The sequence below is a fragment of the Canis lupus genome, chromosome 22 (genome assembly GCF_048164855.1).
Source record: "Canis lupus baileyi chromosome 22, mCanLup2.hap1, whole genome shotgun sequence".
NCBI lineage: Eukaryota > Metazoa > Chordata > Mammalia > Carnivora > Canidae > Canis > Canis lupus.
In genome coordinates, this window is record NC_132859.1 from 18726427 (window position 1) to 18738987 (window position 12561).

The 12561-nt window shown below is 38.8% G+C and overlaps 1 long non-coding RNA gene across 1 annotated transcript; it reads right to left on the reverse strand.

The window, feature by feature from the left end:
- Nucleotides 1–732: 732 nt before the first annotated feature.
- Nucleotides 733–12356, reverse strand: LOC140614450 (uncharacterized). The gene is made up of 3 exons (XR_012015303.1): nucleotides 11846–12356; nucleotides 1938–2026; nucleotides 733–947 (listed from the first exon to the last, which is right to left on the reverse strand). It is a non-coding gene; the product is annotated as an uncharacterized lncRNA (long non-coding RNA).
- Between the last annotated feature and the right edge of the window lie 205 nt (nucleotides 12357–12561).

The following is a 12561-nucleotide window of genomic DNA, read 5'->3' on the forward strand; positions in this document are numbered from 1 at the left end:
TGTCCCTTTTCCCTTTTTTCTTTTTTTTTTTTTTTTCTTTTTTTTTTTTTTTATTTCTTCCAGGAGTGCTGATGATAAGGAAAGCGATGTCTAAATCTTCTTAATGGTGTTTATGCAAGCAGTTTTGCTTAGCCGCAGACTGCACAGCCCCCTCCCCGGCCCCCTCCCCTCCCATCACCCTGCTAATATTGCTGCTTCATTCCCTTCCCTGTTGGCTATTACTATGGACTACAGCAAATCTAAAACTAAATAATCCCCTTAGTGTCAAGTTTTCGGGGCTGAGCAAATAAATCTAACGAAATGCATTATCTAGGCGGAGGAGGCTGTTGTAAGGGGGAAAAGATGAAAGCTATTTTATTTTAAGGCAGAGAATAAACTGTCCATCGTTTGGGGCTCAATTGTAATTTTAAGTATTGTTATTTTATTTTACTTAACTACTGTACATGCCCTTTTTTGATTGTAATTAAAAACCCCTGCAAAGCTTCTAAAGGCTAGAATTAAAGGGAGGAAGAGGGAATGAGGATCTAGTGAGGGAGTTATGCAAATTCCTTCCAGTCCAGGTAGTTCTAATATTCTGATCAGGCCAGGGTGCTATGAATGCACAATGGCACTTCTTTTCTTCTCTTTTGTACACTCTCACATCTTGGATGGGGACAGGGACCAGAGCAAAGACATTAACAGAACAGAGAAATGAGAAGTTGTGTTTATTTAGGAGAAGAAATACCAGTCGGTGTATAGTCTGTGTGTGAAGCAGTTTTCCTTGCAGAAGGAAAGGAAGAGTTTCTGTCCCCTTTCTACCCATTTTTAAGGCCAGCTTCAAGGTCTAGGGAGCCTCTCAGTCAGCTGGGCTGAGGTCTTGCTTACCAGGTTCTTCCTCCTATTGGCTTTTTCTTAAGCACCCCAGAGAGGCACAGTTCAATGAAGCTTGGTCTTTGAGCTTTACAAGTCTGAAATGGGAAATGTAGCCAAGATGGGTAGAAACAGTCAACAGATGCTCTCTATTTATTTGCTCACTTACTCATACACTTATTTATGAATTCATTCTTCAAAAAAATTGAGCATTAACCAAGTTCCAGAGATTATTCTGGGCACAGAGATTATATAGCAATGAATAAAACAAAATTGTCCTCATGGAGAGGGGAGACAGACAGAAAACAAACAAACAAAAAAGGTTAAAACAGTCAAAAGTGGTGACAAGTGTTATAAAGAAAAGTTGAGTAAGGGTGATAGGAAGAGACAAGGAGATCATAAAGGACCTCCTGTCTCATTCATTTATTCAACAAATGTTAATTGAGCACCTACGAGAACCAGGCCCTGTTCCAGGCTCTGGGGATGCAACAATGAGCAAAGTAGACAAATTTTATGCCTTCATTGAGTTTATATTCTGCTAGGAGAAAGTTTCAATAAACAAGGCAAGGAAAATGTGTACTGAGAAAATTAAAGTCTAAAGAGAAAGGGAGTGGGGCATTGGGAAGTAGAAATTTTAGCTACAGTGACATTTGAGCAGAGACCTGAATTGAGGGAGTGAACTGCATGAATACCTGAGAGTAGAATGTTACAGACAGAACAACCAGTACGAAGACCCTGAAGTGGAGCCCAAGCTTGGCATGTTAGAAGAAGAACAGAGAAGCCAGTGTGGCTGCAGCAGACTGAGTGCAAGAAAGTGGGCACTAATATGGGGCTCAGCAAAGTGAACCACCCCTGTGTTCTGAAGGCCTCTGTTGCTTTCTTCTGTCACCATGGCCATTGCTGTTTGTCCCAGAGTGTTTACGCATCTGTCTCTGCATCACAAAAAGAGACATCTTTTTATCCTCTGAATCCTCAGCACTTGACACATTTAGATGAAACATGAAATGAGTAAATGACACTTGTCCTTTTTTTCCTGATTCACACTTTTAATCTATTTTTTATGAGAAAAATCCTTGTTGGCAACCCACCTCAAAAATCTCTCTATACCGAGAAGCTCCAATTTCAATCTCCCTCCTCACTCTTCTGTATGGTAAGGCCCCTCCTCAAAGAAAGAAACCTAGTAACAGAATAACACAGTCTTACTGACTTACTGCATCAATAGGGAATACTACTATACAGGCAATTCTTAAATGGGGTTTTATAATGAAAATGGGGTGCACAGTTTTTATTGCTTATGGGTTGAGCTTGGAAGTTCTTAGGGTAGGATATAAGAAGAGGGTAGTCTTTGGTTTAGTTGTTTTCTCAGGATGAGGGATGATGCCAACAAAGCGAGGTTCTGAGCAAAGAAGGAGGAGTTCTTAAAGTCACAGACATTCTGCAGTTGTGACTGCGTGACTGATGGCAGTAGATGTGCTGGTTCAGATCCCTTTTACAAGGTAAATGACCCCCAATTGCTTTAGTTTTTTCTCATATCTGTTTAGCACCCCCTTTAGGCAGGGCCACTGAGAGCCATACAGAGAAGTGTCAGAAATTCTCTTCAAGCTCTGAGCACAGGGCTCTGAGATGGACACAGCCCAGGTAGAAATTTAAAGACCTGCATTTCCTGCATGATGGCAGTGCCATGCCAAGACTTCTGGGAGATTTAAATAGAGACACATGAAACTGCCTCTGGCAATTTTCCATGAGAAAGATTGCGTTCTACAGATGCAGGCTCCAAGACAAAAGAGAACAAGGTATAGATGAAAAAGATTGTTTACTTTTTTATTCTGAAATTATTTTAGACTTACAGAGAAGTTGCAAAAAGTAGTTCAGAGAATTCAATTATATCCTTCATCCAGCCTAATGTTAAAAATTGATACAACAATCATACAATTCTCAAAACTAGGAATTCACATTTCATCTTGGTACTGGTACCACACCATTAACTAAACTACAGACCTTATTTGAAGGAAATTTCTTTTTAAGGCAGACTAGCCTCCCTCTGATAAGTGTTAAACTCTGATAAGAGCAAAATTCAGCATCATAGTAAAGTTCTGTGCCATCTGTTGCTCTATAACAAACTGCTAGAAACATAGTACCTTAAAACAACAGTTCTTTATTGTTACATCCCATGATTCTGTGGGGAGGAAATTTGGACAAGGTGTAATGGGGATAGCTTCTCTCTACTTCCTGATTTCTAGGTTCTCAACTGAAAGACTCAAATGACAAGGGTGGAAGTAACGGGGGACTGGCCATGGATCAGCATCTCTATCTTCACATGGCTAGCTTGGGCTTCCTCACAACGTGGTGGCCTTGGGGTAGTTGAGCTCCTTCCATGGTGGCTCAGGGCACAGGGTAAGGAAGCAAAACCTGATAGTCCTCTTAGAAGTTGGGCCCAGGATGGGCATTGCATCTCTTCTCCCATACTCTGGATCAAAGCAGACACATGTAAGCCCAGATTGAAGAGGAGTGCCGATGTGTCGCCTCATGATCAGAAGAGTGTCAAAGAATCTGCCATCAGTTTTACTGTGCTATAGGAAACAGTTGTATCAGCTAATTCCATGTGTTAGAGAGGAGCAAGTTACCTTAAAGCTGTTCCTGGACAGTGCTTTGGAGCGCAGCTTTATACATCTGCTCAGGACGATCCATGGTAGCTCTCACATCACATGGACAGAGTCGATTAGTTGCAACAAAGACTGCATGGCTTATCAAGCTAGAAATATTTACTGTTTGACCTTTCATAAGAAAAGTTTTCTGACCATGATTTAAAGAATAAAAGTTTAACTGCAAAAAAAATTTCTTTATTCTGATAAAGTCACTTGGGAGGCCTTTACCCCTTACTTTGTAGGGAGAAGAAATGAAAAGAAGGTCTTTCTTCCTCTACATGGTTTAGCAAAATCTATCCCACATCTTGGTATCCAGAGCTCTGAAGGACCAGGGGTTTTCTTGGAAGTAAGGTTCATAGTTAAGGGAGACTGTGGCATGGGATGACAGTGATTCTGGTCAAAGTCAGTGGACAGAAAAAGACACCAAGACCATCTATAGATGAATGGATAAAGAAGGTGTAGTATATATACACAATGGAATGTTAGTCATAAAAACAAATGAAATCTTGTCATTTGTGACAACATGGATGGACCTAAAGGGTATCATGCTAAGTAAAATAAGTCAGACAGAAAAAGACAAATGCCATCTGATTTCATTTATGTATAGAGTCTAAGAAACAAATGAACAAACAACAAAAATAGAAACAGACTTGTAAATACAGAGAATAAACCAGTAGTTTCCAGAGGGGAGAGGGGTGAAGGAGATGGCTGAAATAGGTGAAGGAGATTAAGAGGTACAAACGTCTAGTAAGAAGACAAATAAGTCATGGGGATGAGAAGTATAGCATAAGGAATATAGTCAGTAATATCATAACTTTGATGACAGATGATTACTATATTTATGGTGAACATTTCATAATGTTTATAATTGTTAAATCACTGTTGTACATTTAAAACTAATATAATATTATATGTCAACTGTATTTTAATTAAAAATAAAGAACTAGGAAAAGAAAAGGGCACCATGATCCTTAGGGAGGAGCTAACTGATAGGAAGGGACATCAGGATTAATGACCCAGGCCACATATGATCCTACAGGTTTGGAGGAAAGACGTTAATTCCAGCAGCCCCACTGGACCCAGCCATCCTGACATAATAGCTTTGCTCTGAAAATAAAACATTTACTATGTGCATGTGACATGGAGAGGGTACCATCCTGGACTGTGTGGCATCTGTACGAAAGAGAATCAAGGCAGTGGCAGACAAGGACCCACCAGGGACAGAAGTAATGGGCAGACTACCGAGTTCCCTTCTGCTGGAAATTAGAAGTAGGACTTACTCCTCCAGGTTGCTGGACAGATCTAGGGAAGGGAGAAAGATCTTAGGAAGGGAGACAGCAGACCGGCTCATAAAAGCAAAGAGGTACCTGTATAACAGGAAAATTTGAAAGGGTGTGGGTTTTGTTTCTTCTGGCCCTAAAGAAGTGAAGAGGATCAGTCAATTATAGCAAAGATCAGCAAACATTTTCGGTAAAGGACTAGGGAGTATTTTAAGCTTATAGGACATATGGTCTTTATCACAGCTACTCAACTGTGTACATATCATAGCATGAAAGCAGCCACAGAAAATACATAAACAGATGATATTTTTAATTATGGGCACTGAAATATGAATTTTATATATACTTAACATGTTATAAAATATTATTTTTAAAAATTTTTTCTCATTTAAACATGTAAAAACCATTCTTAGCTCACAAGCCACACAAAAATGAGGAATGGACCAGATTTGGCCTGTGGGTCACAGTTTGCCAACCCCTGAGTTATAGTAATAATGTATTATTCATTTGGGGTTTTTTACTTACCTAGGATGTTAGACAATATTTTATTATCTCATTCAAGAAGTCAAAAGATAGGTAATTCCTGGGTTGGTTAATTCAGAAACATTAGGATTCATCTTCTACATTACTCAGTGCTGCCATTAGAATTGAGGTCAGAGACCAAGGAGGATACAGTAGCTCCAAACATCACCTCCTTACCAGTGGTTCTCCAATGTTAGCATGTAGCAGATCATCTCCGGAAATTGTTAAAATACAGTAGCGGGGGCCCACCTCCAGAATTTCTGTTTTAGTAGGTCTGGGATAGGTCCTGAGAAGTTATTTGTTGGTTGGTTGGTTTGTTTGTTTTTAGTACTCAGAGCTAAGATTTATTACAACAAAAGGATACAAAACAAAATTAGCAAAGGGAAAAGGCGCATGAGGTAAAGGCTGGAGGAAATCACATACAAGCTTTCCAGAGCCCTCTCGACACTGGATACATTTAATTCCTCCAGCAATGGGTTGTGACAACACATACAAGATGTTGTCTACCAAGGAAGATCACTAGAGACTCAGTGCGCAGTGTTTTCACTGAGGGATATTCACATAAGCATTTTCTGCCTAGTAGGTACCAAAATTCCAGAAAGCAGCTGTTCAGTATAAATGATATTACTTTTAAAGTTTAGGCATAGTGAACTATTCTGAACAGGGAGTGATGGGAACCCTCCTGAGATCCAGTTTTCAGACACCTTGTAAGCAGGACCTTCTAAGGAAAGCAGTCACCAGGCCTGCTATGCTAACATTTTTTAAAGTTTTTTATTTAAAATCAATTTAATTAACATATAGTGTATTATTGGCTTCAGAGGTAGAATTTAGCAATTCATCAGTTACATATAACACACAATGCTCATACATCGAATGTCCTCCTTAACACCCATAACTCATCCCCCCACCCCCTGCCCCTCCAGCAATGCTCAGTTTACTTCCTATAGTTAAGATTCTTTTATGGTGTGTCTCCCTGTTTTCATCTTATCTTATTTTTCCTTCCTTCTCCTTATTCTTTATATATTTATCTGTCAATGGGCATCTGGGCTTTTTCCATATTTTGGCTATGGTGCTATAAATATTAGGGTGCATGTGTCCCTTCAAATCACTGTTTGTATCCTTTGGATAAATACTTAGTAGTGTAATTGCTGGGTTGTAGGGTAGCTCTGTTTTTAACTTTTTGAGGAACCACCATACTGTTTTCAAGAGTGGCTGTACCAGTTTGCATCTCCACCAACAATGTAAGAGGGTTCCTCTTTCTCCACCAACATCTGCTGTTTCCTGAGTTGTTAGTTTTAGCTATCTGACTGGTGTGAGGTGGTATCTCATTGTGGTTTTGATTTGTATTTCCCTGGTGCTGAGTGATGTTGAGTACTTTTTCATGTGTCTGTTGGCATTTGTATGTCTTCTTTGGAGAAATGTATAGGTCTTCTGCCCATCTCTTGACTGGAATTTTTGGTTTTTGGGTGTTGAGTGTGATAAGTTCTTTATAGATTTTGGATACTAGTCCTTTATCTGATATTTGGAAATATCTTTTCTCATTCCATAGGTTGCCTTTTAGTTTTGTCAACTGTTTCCTTTGCAAAAGCTTTTTATGTTGATGAAATCCCAATAGTTAACTTTTGAGAATATATATTATTAACAAGTTGCCCAATGGTGTTATTGTTGCTGTTTGGGGACCACACTTTGAGAACTACCAGTTCCTTGTAAGCCCACTGTTAGGAAATAGGCTTGTGCAAAGCAGGGGCTTTTTCTTTGTAGCCTTTTACTTCTTATAGGGGAGGGAAATCCTTCTTTAAAGAAGGAAATCTTCTCTCTTTATATTTCTTTGTCCAGAACTGGTTCACTTCAAAGCTAATCAATGGCTTGACCAACTGTGATTCATTCCTGAAGCCGGACAAATGACAATTCAACTGAAATTAAATTTCTATCACAGAATCAAGATAGAAGGTTTCTAGCTCCAGCACTTAGCCAACTAAGTCTTCCCTCTTTAACCTCCGAACTTGTGAAGCAGGAATCTTTAGGTTGAAAAACCTTTCCAGTGCCAGCTGTGACCACCTGGGATGTGGCAAAGTATTACTCCCTTATCTCATTGCTCTGTCAGTTCAGCTGGCTTTGCTGTACCACCTGGGTACAAGGCAGGGAGGTCAGCTCTGAACCTTATGAGCAATTCAATCAGTCTTTCTTTAATATTTTGTCTGAAGAGAACAGACTAATGATGGGGCTCTTAACTGGGTTTTGTTATCCTCTAGAAAGTTTTCTGTGAACAGATAGGAACAGTTAAGTATTCGATCAAACATCAAAATTGGAATGAGTCTAGTCCAAGAATTTCAGCTTCCAAGTTAGGACAGAATCTTTCATAACAAAGTATCTATCTCATTATGGAATTTTTATTTTACTTCAACAGGATCCAAGTGATTCACTAACATTTTTATTAATGTTTCTCATATCCTACCTCAGTTGCATTATATTGATACTAGTATAATCAGTAATTTCCTCAAGGCCACACAATAAAGCCTTTTAAGAAAGACGAGCCAAGAAATATTCTATAGGGAATAAACCATGTGTGTCATTACCCAAAGAATCTGAAGTTGACTTCCTAGGAAATAATCACTCTGTAAATTAAGAATCAATACTACAGTAGCTCTAACCTTTATACCATGATTTCCAGTGTGAACTCAACTTCAAAGAAATAACCCAGAAACAGTATAAAATCCTAAAAAGGCTGACCCTACTAAATTATCTTGGCTGCCCTTCCAGTCTCATTCTCTTGGCTTCCTTGAACTTGAAGACAAACATTATCCTTATCTCTAGTAAACTAGACTTGGGAAGATGAATTTTAAAATGCCAAAGATTATGCCATGATTTCTGTCAAAGACAAAGAGATTAAAGAAACAGTCAGCAAGGAAGGTAATGATGACTGCTCATATTTTGAAAAACAGTCTGGCTGTAGTAGGTTATAATAAAATAGGCACAAATTAACCCCTGATAGCTCTGAAAAAGGGGAAGACTATATGGTCACACACTCAGATGAAGGCTTTAATAACTGAGAAGATGCTTTGGTTACTAAAGATGTATCTGTTTTTAAAGGGAACCTGATTTTTTTAAAACTCTTTCTAGCTTAGAAAAAGATACCACAATGATCAATTTAGAGGTGTGAGCAAGGTTGAGGATACATGCTAAGATATTTTGCTTGTCTTCCACTTAAACTCCAACTATACAACTGAAGGCTAGGTTGGTTGGTGTTCATTGTCTGACCTCACAGTGAAGTAGCCAACTAATTCAGACCACAGAGAAGAAATATGGATCTCAGCTCTTAGGAAGGGTTCTTCTATTTCTTTTTTAGGATGGGTTCTTCTAAAACAGAGATACTTTCTTCCAAATGTGGGAAGTTGTATCTGCTAAGGAAAACTTGCTCCAATACTCCAAATCCCTAAACCCATTATTCTTTTCAATGGAAAAATAGAGATCTTTCTGATGTCATCTCAGCACAAAAACCCAAAATTAAAATTATGGTAAAATGGGAACATAGTTATAGTCTTGGTTGTGACCTAAGCCAGGCTGACAAATACATGACATGCTATGGGTTCAGTCCTAAATTTTATCCATTACAGACACAGCTAACTGATCAAGGAAACTCATTATCCTCAACACAAGTATCTAGACATGAATGGGTGTTCATTTTCATAGCCACTAGCTACATCTGGCTATTGAGCACTTGAATATGACTAGTCTGTACTGACATGTGCTTGCATGTAAAACAAACATTATATTTTGAAAACGTAGTTAAAATATATATAAAATATTTAATAATTTTATATCTTGGGGCACCTGGGTGGCGCAGTTGGCTAAGCATCTGCCTTCAGCTCAAGTCATGATCCCAGGGTGCTGGGATTGAGCCTTGCATCAGGCTCCCTTGCTTGCTGGGGAATCTCCTACTCCCTCTCCCTCTGCCCCTCCTCCTTGCTGGTGATCTCTCTTTCAAATAAGTAAATCTTTTAAAATATAATTTTATATCTTGAAGATTTTAGATATATTGAGTTAAACTACACACACACACACACACATATCATTGATAAATCCTGTTTCTTTTTTTAAAAAAAACATGATTTCTAGAAAAATCATTAACATTACACATGGGAACCCCTCAGCACATGGTCAAATGATCTTTGAGAAGGATGTCAAGTCTATACAGTGGGAAAAAGGATAATTTTTTCAATAAATCATGCTGGGAAAACTGGATAGCCACATGTCAAAGAATGAAACTGGACCGTTATCTTACACCATGTTCAAAAAAGAACTCAAAATGGAGTAAAGATAAGAATAAGACCTGAAACTGAAAAACTCCAATAAGAAAACCAAGGAGAGCTTCATGACATTGAATTTTCCCATGATTTCTTGGATATGGCACCAAAAGCACAGGCAACAAAAGTAAAAATGGAGAGGATGCAGAGAAAAGGGAACCCTCTTACACTGTTGGTGGGAATGTGAAATGGTGCAGTCACTCTGGAAAACTGTGTGGAGGTTCCTCAAAGAGTTAAAAATAGACCTGCCCTACGGCCCAGCAATTGCACTGCTGGGAATTTACCCCAAAGATGCAGATGCAATGAAACGCCAGGACACCTGTACCCGATGTTTCTAGCAGCAATGTCCACAATAGCCAAACTGTGGAAGGAGCCTTGGTGTCCATCAAAAGATGAATGGATAAAGAAGATGTGGTTTATGTATACAATGGAATATAACTCAGCCATTAGAAATGACAGATACCCACCATTTGCTTCGACGTGGATGGAACTGGAGGGTATTATGCTGAGTGAAGTAAGTCAATCGGAGAAGGACAAACATTATATGGTCTCATTCATTTGGGGAATATAAATAATAGTGAAAGGGAATAGAAGGGAAGGGAGAAGAAATGGGTAGGAAATATCAGAAAGGGAGACAGAAGATGAAGACTCCTAACTCTGGGAAATGAACTAGGGGTGGTGGAAGGGGAGGAGGGCGGGGGGTGGGGATGAATGGGTGATGGGCACTGAAGGGGGCACTTGACAGGATGAGCACTGGGTGTTATTCTGTATGTTGGCAAATTGAACACCAATAAAAATAAATTTATTATTAAAAAAAAGTAAAAATGGACAAATGAGACTACGTCAAACTTAAAAGTTTCTGCACAGCAATGGAAACAACAGAGTGAATAGGCAACCTACAGAATGGGAGAAAATACTTGCAAATTATATATCTGAAAAATGGTTACTAGGTAGGATATACAAAGAACTCCTACAATTCAATGCCACAAAACAAATAATTTAATTAAGAAATGGGCAAAGAACTTGAATAGACTTTTCTTAAAGAAGATATACAAATGGCCAACAAACACGTGACAGATGCTCAACTTCCCTAATCCATAGGGAAACGCAGATAAAAACCACAATGAGGTATCACCTCATACTTGTTAGGATGGCCACTGTCAACAAACAAAGGCAGAAAATATCAAATATTAAAGATGATATGAAGAAATCAGAATGCTTGTACACTATTGGTAGGATTATAAAATAGTATACCCACTCTGGAAAATATATGGAATTTCCTCAAAAAATTTAAAATGGAGTTACCATATGATCCAAAAACCCCACTTCTGGGTATTTGTCCAAAAGACTTGAAAGTAGGATCTTGAAGAAATATTTACATACTCATGTTCATTGCAGCATTATTCACAAAAGCCAAGATGTAGAAACAACCCACATGTTTGTCAATGGATGAATAAATAATAAAAATGTGATACATACATTAAAATAGAATAATATGCAGCCTTAAACAAGGAAATCCTGTCACATGCTACATCATACATGAACCTTATGCTAAGTGAAATAAGCCAGTCACAAAAGGACAAATACTGTCTGATTCCATGCATAGAAAGTATTTAAAATAGTCAGAACCAAAGAGAGAGTAGAGAAGAGGCTGCCAAGGACCAGAGGAGGGGGGACAGGGAGTTTGTGTTTAATGGGCATAAAGTTCAGTTTTTCAAGATGAACAATTTCCAGAGAACTGATGCATAACCAGTTGCATATAATTAAAACTACTGTACTGTGCCCTTAAAATGGTTAAGAGGGTACATTCTGTGTCATGTGTTTTTTACCACATTTTTAAAAATTTACAAATGTGGCTCACTTTTATGTTTCCCATATTTCTATCAGACAGCACTGCTCGAGATAGCCACTGCCTGTCAGTCAGAGTTGGCACACAAGACAAAACCTATTGGCCATGACAGGCCTGCCTGAGCAGTAGTGTCATGTTTTCTCAGATCTGGAGCTAAATTGAAATTTTCCACTTTTTAAAGAATGTTTATTAGAACAGTTGGTTGCAAAGCATTTTTAAAACCTAAAAATCAAAGGATAATAACAATACATATACACACACACACATATATAGTTGTATATCATATGTTACAATATTATATATCATATATATTTAATAACTGTATTTGGGGATCAAATTATAGATTATGAAGACAATAAAAGGGATTTTAAGGAGTATTTGGCAGAGACTTCATACCCTGTCAACTGGAGAGATGAGGCCCAGGCTGTGAGAAGCTTTCCTAAAGTCACACAGAGCTCTTTGAACCCAGAACCTCTACTTCCTCTTCTCTCCACCAGCACTGCCTCTGGCTCATTCTAATTCCTCCTGTTACCTATAGGCTGTGACCAGGTGGTTTTGTAACATTCTGTGCTTTTCTCAACCGAAAGTCCTTCCCTCATTGTTTAATCATCCCATAAGCCTTTTCATTCTGAGTTCTTCCCAGGGACCAGAGAACAGATTATCTCTCTCCATGTCTTTACCCTTCTACCCTCCCTTGGTCAGAGTGAGAAAGTGAAGTTCACATTGGTGTGTCCCTCTCCAGGCTCAGAATGTGAACCACCAGGACTGATTTCCCATTACATGTTTTCCTGCAGGCAAACCATCCTAAATTCACTTTAAACAAAAGGAGAAATACACCTCTCACTCCTTAGCTTTCCCCCCTGCTTCTCTCTAGATCGTTTTCTGCTCCTGGAAACTAATGACCAGTGGCATTAGTTTCTAGAATGAGCCAGTGGTTCCAGCAGTGCTGGTAGGGAAAGAAGGAGGTGGGGGTTTTGGATTCAAAGACCTCTGTGTGACTTTAGGAATGCTTCCAGTGGTTCCCTTGACAACAACTCCGTTACAAACTTTCTCCAAGCACAAACTTCTTTCTACTAAAGGGACTTGGTCCATTCCTGCTAAGAAAACTTTTT